Below are 17,728 nucleotides of genomic sequence, written 5' to 3'. Positions count from 1 at the left end.
ACACAGTACTTTGGAGGTGAAGATCTGGCAGCTCAGAGAGGGATCTGGATGGTGGGCTGGTGAGCTACTAAAGGGATCAGCATCGCAGTAAAGGGACAGCATCTGTGACAAAACTCAGGGTGGGTCACTTGTCATGGTTTATTCATGGGGTATTCATCAGTAAGTTAACATTTGTAAGCACATGGGGGACACATGGAGAGGATATCAGGAGGTTTAAACAGAGGGGAAAGGCAGAGGATGTCAAACTGGGCATTATGGTGGGATTGCATCACACAGTGAATATATTCATCTATGCCTCAGGGCCAAGAAGGCATGCACCAGATCTCAGGGCTCTAAGAGTTAAATGCAATGCATTCCTCCCGGAACGAGTAGAGGCAGCTCCCATATGAAATCTGAAGGTACAGCTTTTTCTTCTTAATAAAAAATTAAAGCCAGCATCCTGCTCCACTTCAATTTAGAGGGAAGGCACCTTTTCGTTTTTCTTGCATTCTGTGCAACAGTTTTGCTGCTTCAGCAACATTCTCCAACTCATTGCTCTCATCCTGAAAGAACAATGCTGAAGACAATCCTTAGAAAGGCATTCAGCCCTCCACACTTGAAAATCCTTAGAAAGATCAGTTTCCACTAAACACCTGAGGATCAGATCTCCTTCGCCTCCCAACCAGCTGTAGGCTGCCCCTCTTTCTCCATATCCCTTGAAGGTTCCATCCTCTGTTTCTGGCAGGGGGAGTCCGAGTTGAATCTGTAAAGCCCAGCAGAACAGAGAAGACCTTGTTTTTTTAAGGTTTCGGCTGAAAACTCCCCAAACATTAAAGGGGATGTTTTCAAAGGCACAAAGGGGAATTGGGCACCTAACTGCCCTTTGTGCCTATGAAAATCTCTTCTTAAATGGCATGATACTTAACTTGTCTAACTCAGAAGGGATGAGGTGATTTGAACCTAGGCTTACAAGCGTATTTCAAACCTGGAGGTTAGGACTGCTAAGCCATCCCTTCATCTTCCAGGCTGGAAATAATTTGCACCCAGTTTTCTTTAAACAGTAAATATCCTTAAAATGGCTCAAACTACAACTTCAGAACTCTGACACTGGGACAACGTGGTCTGGAGCTGCAAAACAGGTCATTCTCATTGTAATAATACCCTCTGGGTGCTGCTGCCAGCATTCAGTGTTAAAAGGTAGCATTATTATAACAGAAGCCATTATATCAAAGGCAGTGAGCACTTTTTGCATAGTGTTTAACTAGTGACATATTTGCAATATTTCTTGTAACACAGACTGTGGCGTTTGGCAAATGACAGTTTAGTTTTTATGAATTTCCATCATCTTTCAGATAATCAAGTGCCTGATTAATCAGAATGTCAGCTCTCAGAAGTCAGAATGTCTGTTTTGCAGCCCTCTTACAAAGACACACCATGAGTGCCTTTCAGTGCCAGCATGGGAACAAGTAATCTGTAAAGAAAGAAATCTTGAAAAGGTCAAATTACACTTGCTTAAAAATACTCTTTTCACCTTTAAAAATTTGAACTATAATTAGAGTGCTGAGGCCCTATTAGAATGGAAGACAAGAGAGAAGCAGCATCACATGGAGAGAGAATGCAGCATTTCTGTACAATAGGTTATTACACACAAACCCAGAGGAGAAGACTGACAGATGAGAAAGCTTTTGCATTCTCACTAACATCAGCACTGTTGCCAAATCTTGGATTATTGCGTCAGTAAAAAGTGAGCACTTACAGTTAACATACTGATTGATTTTTTTTCCTAAAGGAGAAAATTAGCATGACACCATTTTAAATATCCCTGCTGTTTCCCTTTAAATTTTCAGTAGGACACTTTGCTTTTGGAGCTGCCAGTTCTGTGACCTTGCTGGAAGTTACCAAGCCACACATCAATTAGTGATTGCAGAATAGAGAAGTAGTGTTGACTGCATTCTGCATGTCCCAAGGGAAGAGCAGCTGTGCTTCAGGGTACAAGCAACATAAGCCTGGAAGATTGTTATCCTGTGGGAGTGCTGATATGCAGGTTGGCTACTGACTGCAAGATGCAAAAATGCAGCAGAGCTGAAATAAAACGAGAAAAATCTTTTGCTTTCCCCCTTCCCCAACTGAAATTTTACAGTTGTTTACAAGCCGTTTCATTTTGCACAACATAAAACCCCAATTCCACATGAGTATTTCCTGCTATGAACACACCCCTGCCATTCCAACTATGACACCCCTAATCAGCTTTCCCCACAAAGAAAAATTCTCAATAGGAAATTATCCTTCGAAAATACTGCTTGTTCTATACAAATCACATTTCATTATTTATTATACTGAGTGGGGAAATTATTCAAGTTAAGGTTAAATGTGAGTTTCTGATCAGAGATGAAAAGGAACCGCTGCAGAATCTTAGAAGAAAGTTCCTGGATTTTTATTAGAAAAAGAAGGATGAAACGCCTCATCAGTCAGATGGGTGCTATCAAAACACCAGGCATTTCCAACACGCTCTAAGCAAACATTCTTGCCTGAAAGGGAAAATGAACTAAAAAGGAAGGCTGATCTTGAACACACACAAAAAACGCAAACAAAAACAAAACAAACAAAAACAGGTCTGATGTGGAGTATGGTTTGCTCCAACAGCACTGAAATCTTGAAGCTACAGAAACAGACTATTGCTCCTTCCCAATGATCATTTGGACTGTTTTAGCATCCATTAGCCAAATAGGGTGACCAGATGTCCCAATTTTATAGGGACAGTCCTGATTTTTTAGTCTTTTTCTTATATAGGCTCCTATTACCCCCCACCTCCTATCCCAATTGTTCACATTTGCTGTCTGGTCACCCTATAGCCAAAGAGGTTTTACAAGCGTTAATTAAGTAAGCCTCAAAAACCCTCCGTAAGATCGGTATTATTATCCCCCTTTCATAGACAGGATGAACTGAGAAACAGAAGAGTCAGGTAAGTTAACCAAGGTCACTCACCAAAAATAAATAATAGAGTTGAGACTGGAATCCTGTAATCTAGGGATCCAGTTGCCTGTTCCAATCACCACATATATCAATATGTGGCTTCCCTGAAACTTCCTCAGAAGATGTGATCTATTTTCCCCCATATTACACAACTCCTACTGATGCATCGAAAACAGACCCTTCACATACACAGCTATTTTCATCTTCTCCTCTGTGTGGAAGACTCAGACTCTTCTGTAGATTTCATTTAAGGAAGCAGGAATAACAAGATTCAGAGCACTCCATTTCTCAACTTTGTTAGGGCCCACTGTTACCTGGAGTTCTCTGTTTAGTACCTTTCACACACAAAAACATAGAATTACATAGTAAAAGTAAAGGGTGGAGGGACAAAACTTCCAAACAATCAAGCAGGGGAGGGAAGGCAGCCTCCAGCTTTATGGAAGCCTAGTGACACAGTTGACTCGCTCTTCTATATATGATTTTGGAGAGACAAGTCATCATTGTATTATTAGGGCTAACTGCTTCTCTCATAAACTCTGTGGTATGGATTATTTTGACCTGGAAGTGGTGGCTTGAATAATAAAGAACCTCGTAGAGGCCTCCAAGTTAAGTTAATCCGTCTCCCTGTTCAGCTTGGTCAAAACAGAACTTGATGCCTGCACTCCAAATCTCCAAAATAAGAGAACCAGAAGCCTCCACTAAGTGCTGTTCAGCTAGCCATAGGCTCCTATATTCTCATCCTTTTGTCCCTTCCATTGTTCTCTGGAAAAGGTCCATCAACAACTCACCTCTTATCCCCCGAAAAGATTCAGATAATAGACCTTGGCTTCTCTGCAGGTCAGTGGAAGTACTTTAATACTTCACCTGAGTAAAGCTTCTCTAAGAAGCATTTCACTGAGTCCAGGCCCACACAGGAATTCTTTACACAGAAGTCCCGCATAACAAAACTGAAATGGTCTTCTCTTGGGATACATCTACACTGCAGCTGGAGGTGTAATTTCAAGCTTAAATAGATGTACAAACACTAGTTTTGATTGAGCTAGTTTACTAAAAATAGCAGCATACTTGCAGAAGCACAGGCTAGCCACCCATGTACAATCCTGTCCAAGACCCTAGGTAAGTACTTGTGTGGGGATGCCACCGCTGCTACGGCCGGGGCCACCCTGCTATTTTTAGCACACTAACTTGTGTGCCTATGTGTAATTTTCAGCTCTGATGGACAATCAGCTGCTGTCTAGATGTACCCTTAGAAAAGTGATATGCATAGATGTTGAGTGAAGCCCTAGAAAAATTATAATGAATATTTGTCTTAGCACCTCTGTCCAGTATACAGCTCAAGGGTCAGCAAAACAGCACCACACATTATGACTTTTACTTTCACATCAAACCTTGATAGCCACAGCGCGTCCAGTTATCCCGGAAGAGTGGGAAGCACTTTTGCCCCACTTCTAAGACATTCACTACTTAAGCCCCAAATTCTACAAACACTTATGAACATATTTAACTTTAGTCACATGAATAATCCCACTGACATCAACAGAACTACCCATCTTGTTCAAGGTAATCTGGGGAGCAAGAGACTGGCACTAGGACTCAAACCTCTGTCCTTTGTACAGAACACTAACCCTCTAGGCCACCAAGATGAATGCAGGGGGATTAGCTGGGGAAGTCCCAGGTCTAAGATGCAGCTGCTGGATGAGATATAGTTGTATTTTCACTGCTGTGTGGATACCAGCTCTTTAGTATTTAAATCAGTACATAAATATTTCACATGGAACTTGGGTTAAAATAAGCCTTCTGCCTGGTTATTGCAATGCTACAGCATTCTGTCTGCTTGCCTTAATTTGCAGGCAGCTATAATGCTATTTGTGTGACAGAGAATTCCGCAAGGCCTCCCAGCAGAAACCTGAGAAATCAATAGGTCTTAAATAAGTAATTAGAGGAGCTGAAAACATTTAGGTCATCAAATAGTAAGCAGGATAAATAAAAAATCATACCTCTCTCATCATCCGTATTTAATATGCTTTTTACATTTATTTGTTAAGTTAAAGCTGCACATCAAGAGATACCAGAGGGCACAGGAGGCAGAACTGCTGAGAGGCAGCTATGATAATCATACAAGCAAGAGAGGATAACAATGCAGTTGAATAGGAATTATTCAACTGGTTAATAAAAACCTCCTGCACAACTAATGAGGAAAGGGGATTCTAGCAGCCTCAAAAGCATGTAGCAAAGAGCAATCAGAGAAAGGCATTTCTATGTACACACACATTATATTATACACATGGCAAAATATGCATAAAATATGCATACATAGCAAAAATGCATAATAATTTCTATTTCTGTTTAGAACTATGAGGTTTAATATGTATGTTTGCCTTCAAACTCTGAATAGACCATAAAAAAAAAAAAAGTTAAAAATGTAGGAACCAATCCTGCAAGGTTCAAGGTGGGTTTTTTTTGTTTTGTTTTTTTTCAAATGGGTCCCCTGACATCTCTCCACTTCCCACTGATGAAAACAGATCTGGGCAAAAGGACTTCTCTACTCTGACTATAATGCCAACTACCACCACTCAACCCTTAGCTAGGATTTCAGGGTCACTGATTAACGCTCACCCCTTGCTTCTATCAAAAAAGGAACAAACCTGTACAAAATGAAATGTACATGGGATGGAGGAAAGGGACATGCGGCTTAAAAAATAATGAAAAAAAAAATCAGTGAAAATAAAAACTTTTTATACCAGAAACAGATTGAAAACAGAGAAATTAACATTTAGAGATGAAAAAGCCCACTAATTATTGATGTTAAATTCAACACCCGCAGGGAGGGAAGCTGGGTTTATTTTAGAAAGCAGCATAAACATTAAAGATGAGCCAAATCATTTAGAAAAATATGGGTGCAGTACAGAGGCTCATGTTATAGGGGATATTTTGCTTTCAGCCTTGACCTGGAAAACCCCTTCTATTCAAGGGCCTCTTTTCAAAAGAGGCCCAGTCCTGTTAATTAGGCCATAGGTTAGCAATATGGAGACCACCCAAGTTGTTTTCCCTTTGGAACGATGACAGCGTTTCAACCCTAACCTTCAAAGCAGAGGAGAAAGGCTAGTGGACCACTTCACTGTGGGACCCTGATGACCCCCCCCACACACAATCCTCCGCTCTTTCCTTCTCTGCCCTATTTGCATCCCTCCTCGGAAAAATAGCCCCTTGACTATACAATCAGCCCTTTAATAAGGACACAAATATTCCCAAAGGTATTTGCCTCCTTGCCATATGCACAAGCCTCCCCATAGTGTCCTGTCCATGTGATACAAAAGATGGCCAGGTTTCCGGTTTAATTCATTATCTCTCTTCTCTTGTTAGTTCAGTAAACACTGACCATGTTGATTTACACCACTGTCGAGATAAAGCGGTTGACTGCTGACCACAAATGTAAATTATTCAGGGTTCCCATGATTAAAACAATCAAACCATTTACTTAAAATTGTGCATTACAATTTAATACACTTACAGAGGCTCAAGACAGTGCTCGTAAACAATCCAAATGCTTATCCATACAGTCCAGCCCTTTTCTGGACATTTACAGTAGAGCGATACATTACTATTCTCCCCTGCCCTGTTTAGAAAAGTATTCAAATGGGTAAAAGGGAGTTGTGGACAAGGGGTCGGTCATGAGAAGCTTAATACCATTACTTAATGATGGGAATCCTGACTGCCTAAAGCAAGTACCTACAAAACACTGTGGAAGAACCTGCAGCCTCAGGCTCACCAGATCCATACGCCAATGCAGAAGCTTCTTGCTATTGCCTTTCTCTGCACAGACAGGCTGAGTAGTACAGATGCCCTACAACTCCCAACATTAACTTCCTAAGTCCTGCTAGGGTGCCATAGGTGAAGAGAAAACTCTAGAAGCTTTCCTCAACAAGAAGAGAGAAACAGTAAAGGCCTGCTGGTACATCAGGGCCCTGTTTTTCCAAATTAAAACTTAGGGATGTTAAGGATTTGGAGATGCCAGGTGGCCCATCAGCATCCTGTCCTTACTATTAATTTCAATTGGATTCTCATTGAAAGTTAATAGTTTGACAGCGTCTTCAGTTTTCAACTCTTTCAGCTGTGGAAACCCTTCCTTGTTTCATGTTACTATGCAGATTTGTAAGAGTACCTTGACAGACGTGGATGCGGACTGACAAAGCTGGTATGCAGAGAGATGGCTTGGCATGCCCACCAACAGGACATGGGTAACGTTTGCTACTATCTTATGAGTGAACTCTGGGCTTTTCATGAATAGTATCTGTTGACTTGAGCCAGGAGAGACTGAAGAGTACTATCAAGGATCAGTATCATCAGTCTTTGCGGGAATGACGGCTAATAATACATGGCATCTTCATTAACAGAGTCCTCTGCAATCATTTTTTACAGCAGTGTATGTACCCTGAGTCATGACACTGCCCTTCTATGAACAAGCATGGCACACAATAGGATATCCACATTTTTTAAAAATCTAGTTCCACAATAGGAGAGGAGAAGAAGAATCCTTAAGATATACAGGCCTGGAAAAAAAATCAGGCATCTGATTAAGCAAATATTCACTACAACGTTTCTCCCCTACTTGCTGAGCACACCACATTTATTTTTGATAGTGGCAAACAGGTGGTAGAGTGGGATGAAACTAGGTTATAACAAAGACAAGCCTGGCAACACTGATGTAGCTAGGGTGTCTTAGACTTTCCATGCTAAATCCAGATTGCTTTTCTGGGATGGAAGGGAGAACGGCTTATGACTTCAACATGTTGTCTTTGCACTTATTCTGTAGAGCACCCAGGGTTATACACTTTTTGGTGTTATAAAATAATAAACTATAAACAAACTAACCTGACAATCACCCACTCAAGCAAAAATCCTGAGTGAACCAGTGTGTTTAGTACCAAGCCCTGAAGTTCAGACTGGTCAAGCACCTGGGAAACTGAAGTCCAGATTTACAGCTTCTCCGTGTTGAAAACACCCTGCCACTAGCACTCAGACCCTCAAAACTAGGGACTTGTGCAAGAGCACTTCAGCTGATCACAGCATGCCAGAAAAAAAAAAATTAGGTTGATGGAGTTGTCTCTCAGGGGTGTGAAAAATCCACACCCCTTAGCAACATAGCTATGCCAACCTAACCCCCAATGTGGATTTTTACTACCTCCGCCTAAATGTAAGGGGTAGACCAGGCCTTCGTTTGTCCATCTTTAGAAAAGTGATAATAAGAAGCAATATTTTAAATGGTCAAAAGCAGTGCACTTCAGACTTTGAGAAGTATCCATTCACAGGACATTTCATCCAGCATGACAAGTCCTTGTGGAAAATATAAGTGGATGGGGATAGATTCCCCACAATTAGTGGCACTTGTGAGTTTGTTGACTAATTGAGATTTGTTAATAGAAAGGTTCTCTCATTTCTCAGGAACAATTGCTTGAAAATGTGCCCCAACAAAACAGTATGACCGTAAAAGGAGTTATAAACAGTGACTTCTATGATACACAAGCAGTGCTCTAGTGGGCAATGTTGTAAACATAAGTAGTGGATATTTCAAAACTCATCCATCTCTTCTGCATTTCCTATGGTTTGTGACTCCTCTTTCTATGCCCTCTAGAAAGAACACAGCTACTGATATGAAGAGAAAGTTCAATCCAACTTTATTTGCTGAATCCTCACTGCTTCCTCTTCCCCAATCACTCCAATGATAGAATGTTTCCTTCTATATTTTTCCTCCCCCCCCCCTTTTCTTCTTCTTCTTCTTCTTTTTGTTTTTAAGTATAGTTTTGCAATTGTATTTTCAATCCCTTTGGTTTCTACTACTCTGTGGGGTGACCGTTCATCTGATTTTTTTTTTTTAATATTCTCTCTTCCTGAATGCAGCTTTCATCCACCCTCCACTTATTCCCCTGCTCTCTGTGACTGCTTATATTGTAATCCTTTATTTCAAATCTTGTAGTTAGTGACTTTTCACCTTCTGCTCTCTGTGGGGCTTTTCTATATAAAGCCTGGCGACATCTGACTCACGTACTTTCTACATTCTTTTTCTGTCCCCATTTGCTTTCTTCCTCCCCTTTGGTTTCTTAGTGACTTCTTTCTCCAAACTTATCTTGTTCTACTTTTCTATAACTTAAAAGAGTTATAAGTTGGAAAAGTTGCCTCAGAAATTATTTTCTAGTGTGTTGTTATTGCAACCAACTTTTTGTTGACTGTGCCATTAAAGACAGGTAGATCTGTCATGCCTTACTGAAATTTTCTTCCAAGATCTTTGCATTTGCATATGAGCACTTGGCTTACCATCTTTCTAATTGCAGGCTCCAGTTCAGGAAGGTATTTAAGCACGTGCCTTATTTTAACCATATGAGTAGTCCCATTTAAATTTATGGAATGCCAATGGGATTATTCATATGCTTAAAGTTAAGCAGATGCTTACGTATTTTCCTGAATTGGGGGCCTGAATTTAGCAAGATGGCATGTAACAAAGCCCTTTTTCCCTTCCTTGGTCTTTCTGTTATTTCCTGGTCCTTGTGAGGTCTACTGGACTACTCACGTGCTTAAAGTTAGGCACAGGCTTTATAATCTTCCTGAAAAAGCCCCATTTGGAATTGTACTTTCAGCACTTTAACTCAATCTCTGGACCAAACTCTGCCCTCAGATACAATACATATCCTATTAGCTTTAGTGAGAATTGCGTACAAGAGTCTGAAGGCAGAACTTGGAATCTGTAAAGAACTGGGTCACTGGACAACGTATCAGCCTCATAAATAGAGTTTCCTTTTTTTATAAAGAAGAATACATTAAAAACGCCTCTTCTCCTAAACTCTGTTTGAATCTTCTCATTGTAGATAAACACAAACAAGCCCTTAAAATTTGATGGATTACATATCATACTTGCTCACTTAGTGTTTCCCCCACGCCCTTTATTATAGCTAATAGCCATTTAGTCTTCACTACAGTATTTGTAGCTGTTGTTATATCATACACTGTATGCTGACCCTTGGGGCTGCCTCACTGCAGATTTCACTGTCTGGTTCATTGCCTCCAAACATAAAATCAGTGACAAGCAGCAACTATAAAGCCCCTTTTCTATCCTCTGCCTTTTTGTTATTTCCTGGTCCTCATGAAAATGGTTTCATAAATTGGTCATATACACCAGCTGCTGCCCTGTCTCTATCTTTTACTTATTATTGGTAGTTGAATTTCTGCATCAGATATACAGCGTATGGAATCATTTCTTCTGCATTAGGCTAATCAAACCAACTCACAAGGCTGAACTCTGCTGATTGCCTTACACATGCAGGTAGTCCCATTGAATTCAACAAGTTCAAAATCAGGTCCACTGCTTTCAATGGGACTACTCACATGAGTAAGATTTGGGCATAGTTTGATGCATTTTGTTATGCTAGTGAGTTTAGGAAATAAAAGTTCCAGACTTCCAAGTAAATTAGAATGTCTACTAGACATAATGTCTAGTTCTCTGTTTTCTAAAGTGACAAAGAACAGAAACACAAAGTTGTTCAGATTTTTGCATTATTAAGGGTTTGTGTTTTTTGCACTAATATGCATTTTGTTAAACTTTTATCAGTCCTTTACTATTTGAAGCAGCATTATCTGAGCACAAAGTTGGGAGCCAGGAACTCCTGAGTTCTAATCTCAAGACTCACTCTGGAACCCCACTTTGTGTCTATTCTACAACTATAAAATGGTGATAATATTTATCTGCCTTACAGGAGTACCACAAGCATTAGTTAATGTTTGTTCAGCAGTTGGATTCTGTATAGCATTATACAGGAACTATTATTATTTGATCATTTCGTAATAAATCATCCATCTGTATTTCTGAGTTTTACATTTTAAAAAAATTCACACTTATTTACACTTTTAACTCTTCTGACTCATACTCTCCTTTTTGATATTAAATCTCTCGTATTCCCCTCTGCACACACCCCAGGTAGCAGTTGGTTCCAATCAACTTATTTAAATTTCCATTTAATGTTAACTTTTAGTGTGAATGAGAGAGAGATAGAGAGAGTGTGAGTGAGTGTGTGTTTTTAATTACCACTTCTGAAACACTACATTTAAACATGTTCCAAGGATAACTTCAAATATGATATGGTCACTAGATGTGTTCATTAATGTTGTTTTTGTTTACGATATCTGCCTCATTTCCTAGGACTTCTAAAATATTCTTTGAGCTTGGTTACTCCTAAAAACCATGTAGTGAAATCTTCCTGTGTTGCTGTAACTTCAGACAGACACATGCACTTGTTCAAAATACATCTGTGTAAGCATCCAAAATCTCCTGAGACTATTTCTTTGATCCTCTCTCCCTGCATTAGCATCTTAGATTTGTGTGTTACTCTTAGTTATAATTGGTTAGATTCCAATTACATACTTGTTGCAGTATAAAACCTAAGTAATAATCTAAAAACCTGACAGTCCCTTCCTTGAGGATCTGACAATCCAAGAGATCGAAACAGACAGAACAAGGCACAACAGAATATTCAGAAAAAGTTAATTGCACCCCCCCACACACACACTTTAGAATGTTTACGTTTCCACATTTTGGAAGTCCCATTATCCTTTTCAATTCAAATCCAAGTTCAAAACTAAATTCATATACTCTATTTCTTCAGAGGCAATACCTACACTTCAGATTTGGCTGTGTTCGTGCCACGGGTACATTTCAATCTTTATTTAGTTACTCCAAGGATATCACAGTTCTTATTCTGTCCATATTACCTATGTCCCATCCTTGTATACAGTGAGGTCTGGTGTTATGAGCACAGAGTTGAGGGCCTATCCTTAGCTATGCAACTTATTCTGGGTATGGCTTTAGGCAAATCATTTCACCTTTCTGTCTCAGTTTCACCATCTGTAAAATGGGAATAATAATACTTACCTTACCAGTGTGTTGGGAGGATTAATTGTCTGTACAGTGCTTTGAACATGGAAAGCATTATAGAAGTATTATTATTGGGCACCCAAAATTCCCACTGAAATCCCTGATTTTTGAATGCGCAAGGAAATCAGGTTCAGGCCCTATATGATACTTTTCAGATAAATTCTGCCCAGAGATGCATGCATATGGCTTCCAGTATAGCCACCCATATGCAAGAAAATCTCTATTATGCCAATACACTACCCCAATAAAAGAGTTAAGTTTATATCTTTCAACGTGTATCAAGATGATAACCCCTCATTAATGCCAATACTCCTTGTAGTGTAACTCAGATCCTCACCACTGGAATGTCTTTACACCTTTAAATGCAACTTTCTTCCTTTTTCCCCACAGATCCCTAAAGAAAGATGTTAAATGGCTTCTTTCAAAGCTCAGATGTTCTTTCCCTTGTTACATTTATAACCTTGTACTGCAGCACCAAAGCTCTTGCAATCCCCTGTATTCTAAAATAATCCATCAATCCCCTCTCCTCAATGCTTTTGCCCTTGGCAAAGCACTAGCCCAAGGGAGAGCAACTCAACAGAAAAATGTGAGATTTCATAGAACATATAATTCAGATCCTAGCTGAAAATCTCTCTTTCTGACCTCTGTGAAAGCTCCACTTTCTAAAACACATTGACGGTCTCCTGCAGATTTTTCTTTCTTTGCTACATTTTTTGCTCCTCTGTGCAATCACTCCACCCTCTTTTTGCTGTCCCTTCCATTCCATTATCTCCTCCAATATCCTTTCCCTGATCTGAGTTTCTGCTGCGTCTTCATCTGCAATCATCAATTTCAAATAAAATACCATCTCTTCACACCAAGTCCTTGGACCAGTTCTTGATTTTCTAGCAACAATTTTCTTGTCCCTTCTCAAAACAGAATTAGAAAAGGCAGAGGCTGAAATTTTTAAAGCAATACAGGGAGTTTAGCCAGATATTTTTCATTGCTTTGAAAATCTTCACCCCAGACTTTAAAGCAATGGTAGAGATTTCTTGTAATTACTTTTCTTCTAAGCCACAAACATTCTAATGTTGTCCCCAGTTTACATGGCAGAAACGTGAGGTGACTTATAAAGGTATAACCAACTATAAATCTCGGGTGATGGCTTAGATCCCACTTCTGCAAAGACTTACACCCATGGTTAACTTTACACACTGTGACTATTTCCACTGACCTCAATGGGACTATTCACAATGCATAAAATTAAGCACATCTGTAAATATTTTCAGGATTAAGGCTCAAGGGCTCCATGCACCTAGTGTAAAACATTGTCCTTCTCAGTCAAATATCTCCTCAGCCCATGTGGTGCGGTATGCTGTGCAGACTGGCTTTTCATGCCTTCCATTCCAGAAGTGGTCACCTTTAATTTTTACCAAGTATAGTTTATTACCATGGGCTAACATCTTGAAAATTGGGTGTGTAGACACGTAAGCACCTGAAAGTTGGTGCCGACAATTTCCACTGACTGATGTTCCTACATCTTCAGAAAAATCTTACTTAGGTACCAAATTATAGGTTTATGAACTTAACTTTAGGCACTCATTTGAAAATATTGGCTAGGGTTGCCTCATGTTTTAGGGGTAAACCTATGGTAATCCCACTGAAGCAAAAACCTATGGTTTTCATCAAACAGGCACCCAAAAGAACCCATACTTACAGTTTTTGCAGAGCTTTAAGGACACATCAGTGTTATTTGATCGAGATGCTCTACATCTGAAGTGATCATGGTAACTCCCAAGTGTTCATTCTGTCCATGAAGTTCTAGAATGGACAAATGACCTGGGTTAGGAAGAATTATTGCAGGAAAGCTAGAGGTTGACTTGAATAAGAGAATGCTGGGGTTTGTCTTGAATTCCAATGAAAGAACTGGAGAGCAATAAATGCTAAAGTCTTATAAAGCCTTATGAGAGTAAATACAGACTGGAGACGACCTGATCTAGAAATCTGTGTATGAGTAATTGCTGAAGGATTTATCTGGAAGTGTTGCCTCTCTTCTGAATGTACATACTTTTCTTACTTGATATTGATTTATCTATTGGGTATAAATCATAGAAAGGCAGCATGTGATTGGAGCAGAGGGATGGGAGTTTTATTCTTCACTCTACCACTGACTCACTGTGTGGCTTTGGACAAGCCCTTTCACCTCTCTACATTTAAATGTAACGGTCTATAAAATATTGCTTGTACACAGAGAACTGCATGAAGGGGCTGGTGCACAATAGTGTGACTTTGTATTGGTTAGGTTCCCGTGTTTACCATGAGTCTGATGATTTGGGTTTTTTTCCTTAAAGTTGCAGCTCTAGCAGTCAAGTGATTATGGGTGAATCCAGCTTTAATTAAAACAACAAGGAGTCTGGTGGCACCTTTAAGACTAACAGATTTATTGGGGCATAAGCTTTCGTGGGTAAAAACCTCACTTCTTCAGATGCATAGAGTGAAAGTTACAGATGCAGGCATTATATACTGACACATGGAGCGAAGGGAGTTACTTCGCAAGTGGAGAACCAGTCTTGACAGGGCTAATTCAATCAGGGTGGATGTAGTCCACTCCCAATAATAGATGAGGAGGTGTCAATTCCAGGAGAGGAAAAGCTGCATCTGTAATGAGCCAGCCACTCCCAGTCCCTATTCAAGCCCAGATTAATGGTGTTAAATTTGCAAAGCTTTAATTAAGGAAGACAAAAAGTCATTAACCCTTGTGTTGGTGGGGAAAGGCTGGACCCTGACCTGCTCACGAAACAGAAAGCAAATAAGAAGAACCCAACATTTATAGGTTTTTGTTGTTGAATGTTGTACCTTTTTAAAGCCAGGCTCATGGTTTTTGCTCACTTGGTGACAATAATGCCTGGGGGGGGATGAAGGGAGCCTGCTCTGCCTCCTGCTCTAGGGGGGAAGTGGTAACAGCTCCCTGGGTCTGAGGTGAGGATGAAGAACCCCTGCCCCCACCTACCTGCACACCTGTCCCCACCCCCACCTGCCGCCCCTGACTTCCCCCACCCCAGCCCCTGACTGACTCCCTCCCCACCACCAAGGGAAGGGCGGAGGGGATTCCACCAACTCTGGTACGAAAGTTACGCAAGCACCACAGCATCACCTACGCTAGCGGCGGCTAGCGAGTTTGCATAAGGAAAGCACCCTCAGGTACGGCACCAGTGCCGGGAGCCTTACGGAAAGTCCGTAAGAGACACTGACCTCTTTGAGGAGTTACGGAGTTTACGTAAGAAACCGTCTCAGGTGCGGCCTCGGCCTTCCCTAACCGGCAGAATTACGGAATCTCCGTAAATCCTAGGGGGCAGGCGAGGTTACGCCGTTCACGCAAGGAGCGATGGTCTCAGGTAAGGCACCTGCTTCTCGGAACTAGAGGACTTTACGTCAACTTTGCAAGGCGGCATTCGCCCGCCAGGGAGGCGGCTGTTAAGTAGTTTGCGTTGTGGGGGCTGGCATCCCTACGTGGTTGGCGTAAGGCGCTCTCTCAGGTGCAGAGAGGGGGCGGGCTCGCGTTGCCCGGCAGCTCCAGCCTATGGGGGCGCGGGGCGTTGTCACGTGCCGGAGCCCCGCTCGCTGCTGCGGAGCCGGAGGCGCTGGGCTGGGGGACGGAGCCGGGACGGGGACCGGGGCTGCACTGGCGGCGGCGGAGAGCGGGGTAAGGGAGCGTCGGGGCCCGGGGCCTCCATCGGAGACACCCCCGGGGGCGGGGACCGGCCCGTGCGAGCAGCGGGCAAGGGCAGGACACGGCACCGGTAGGGGGTGGGGGGAGGTGCACGGGCGCCGGGGGGAGGTGCGTGTGGGGCAATGGGGGGCGGGGTGCACGGGCGCTGGGGGGAGGTGCGTGTGGGGCAATGGGGGGCGGGGTGCACGGGCGGCGGGGGGAGGTGCGTGTGGGGCAATGGGGGGCGGGGTGCACGGGCGCCGGGGGGAGGTGCGTGTGGGGCAATGGGGGGCGGGGTGCACGGGCGCTGGGGGGAGGTGCGTGTGGGGCGGGGTGCACGGGCGCCGGGGGGAGGTGCGTGTGGGGCAATGGGGGGCGGGGTGCACGGGCGCCGGGGGGAGGTGCGTGTGGGGCAATGGGGGGCGGGGTGCACGGGCGGCGGGGGGAGGTGCGTGTGGGGCAATGGGGGGCGGGGTGCACGGGCGCCGGGGGGAGGTGCGTGTGGGGCAATGGGGGGCGGGGTGCACGGGCGCTGGGGGGAGGTGCGTGTGGGGCGGGGTGCACGGGGGGCGGGGGGAGGTGCGTGTGGGGCAATGGGGGGCGGGTGCACGGGCGCCGGGGGGAGGTGCGTGTGGGGCGGGGTACACGGGCGCTGGGGGAAGGTGCGTGGGGGGCGGGGTGCACGGGGGGCAGGGGGAGGTGCGTGTGGGGCAATGGGGGGCGGGGTGCACGGGCGGTGGGGGGAGGTGCGTGTGGGGCGGGGTGCACGGGCGGCGGGGGGAGGTGCGTGTGGGGCAATGGGGGCGGGGTGCATATGGGGGCATGCCGGCGGGGTGCATATGGGGGCATGCCGGCAGGGTGCACCGATATTTGGGATGGGACTCAGTGGGAGGGGGTGGAGAAAATAGGGGCATGATGCATGGGTCTGTGAGAACCTGGGGGCTGCAGGCGGGCTGGGGGCATGGACAGCCGTGGGGGGTTCCTGGGCACCGTTGCTGTGTGCAGGGGGTGTGGAGAAGCTGGAGACAGGGATGGAGGTTGGGGAGCTGGGAGTGTGAGAATCGGGGGGGGGGGTGCGTTGGGAACTACTCTTTGAGGCAGAGTGTGGATGCATACAGGGGCCCTTTTTGAGACTGTGAACAAGGGGATGTTCTTGCGTGGGGACAGCCACTGGGGGCACCAGGGAGGCTGCTGATGCAGACAGCGAATGGGGGGTTGGCGCTGCTGGGGCAGCACATGATTGGCAAAGTGATTCTTTCTAATCGGTTTCTTCATTTTTTTTTTTTTTTTTGTGTGTGTGTGTGGTGTCATTTGGGAATTTGGGGGGAGGGTTCACTGTGCATCTGACTTTGCAGGGCTGGTTGTGAAAACCCTCTCCCTTAGGGTCCTAGTGCAGGTAGTGTCAGGGCACAGGAAGCTGTCCTTGTGCTAAATCCTCCTGCCCTGCTTTGTGTATGGGATGGGTGCATACTTGGGAGCAGGTGTGCCCTTGGCCTGAGCAGGAATGTTAGCTAGTGGCTAGGCCATTATGAAAGCGTCATCCTCAGTTTGTGCCCAGTGTCACTTGGGTTGGTCTGTTGGGCATGGAGGTGAATATATTTAGCTGCAATATTGCCTCTGTAGAGAATAATAAAAGGACCTTTCAGCCCATAGAGACAAGGGAACTCCTTTATGTGGAAGCGTGGTGCTTTAAAACAGGGAGAAATTGTCATGAAATTACTGTTCTGTTCATTCCCGCTGGAGTACCTGGCATTGGCTACTGTCGGAAGACAGGATACTGGGCTAGATGGATCTTTGGTCTGACCCAGTATGGCCGTTCTTATATATGTTGTTGGTTGACAGAATTAAGGGCTTATGATCATAACTTTGCTACTGCTTAGTTGGTGTGGTGCATTATATTGTCTGCTAGCCTACCTCATTTTAAAAAATGAAATGTTCACGCTTTCCTGTGACTTGTGAACACTCTGTACTGTGTCTAGGTATCTTTGATTCCTGTGACAGTTTTGCATCTCTTCTAATTAAGAAAGCTGTGTCTTTCTATTTTTTTCTTTCTGGATTTGGTCTGTACTGGGTATTAATCATTAACCCACTGATTTCTGTGGAGATGGGGGAACCACAGTGAAAGATAGCTGGGGAATCAGTGGAGGGATGCTGACTAGAGCAAAACT

The 17,728-nt window shown here is 43.6% G+C and overlaps 1 protein-coding gene and 1 long non-coding RNA gene across 17 annotated transcripts in view; one reads left to right on the top strand and one right to left on the bottom strand.

Annotated features, from left to right (window-relative positions):
- Positions 1–602: 602 nt before the first annotated feature.
- Positions 603–15,239, bottom strand: LOC122174086 (uncharacterized). The gene is made up of 3 exons (XR_006175422.2): positions 15,104–15,239; positions 13,569–13,672; positions 603–742 (listed from the first exon to the last, which is right to left on the bottom strand). It is a non-coding gene; the product is annotated as an uncharacterized LOC122174086 (long non-coding RNA).
- Positions 15,240–15,389: 150 nt separating this feature from the next.
- STRBP (spermatid perinuclear RNA binding protein) overlaps positions 15,390–17,728 on the top strand; it is a 90,951-nt gene continuing 88,612 nt past the window's right edge. For 7 of the 16 annotated variants that reach the window (XM_024106260.3, XM_042854415.2, XM_008169434.4 and 4 more), the window contains exon 1: positions 15,416–15,554. The gene's annotated coding sequence lies outside the window, so the exon portion shown is untranslated. Of the gene's footprint in view, positions 15,652–17,728 lie in introns of all 16 variants that reach the window. The other 9 variants (XM_065572582.1, XM_065572578.1, XM_065572581.1 and 6 more) reach the window with 3 other exon arrangements.

The sequence above is a fragment of the Chrysemys picta genome, chromosome 18, assembly GCF_011386835.1.
Source record: "Chrysemys picta bellii isolate R12L10 chromosome 18, ASM1138683v2, whole genome shotgun sequence".
Lineage (NCBI taxonomy): Eukaryota > Metazoa > Chordata > Testudines > Emydidae > Chrysemys > Chrysemys picta.
This window is presented reverse-complemented; position numbering and strand designations above follow the sequence as displayed.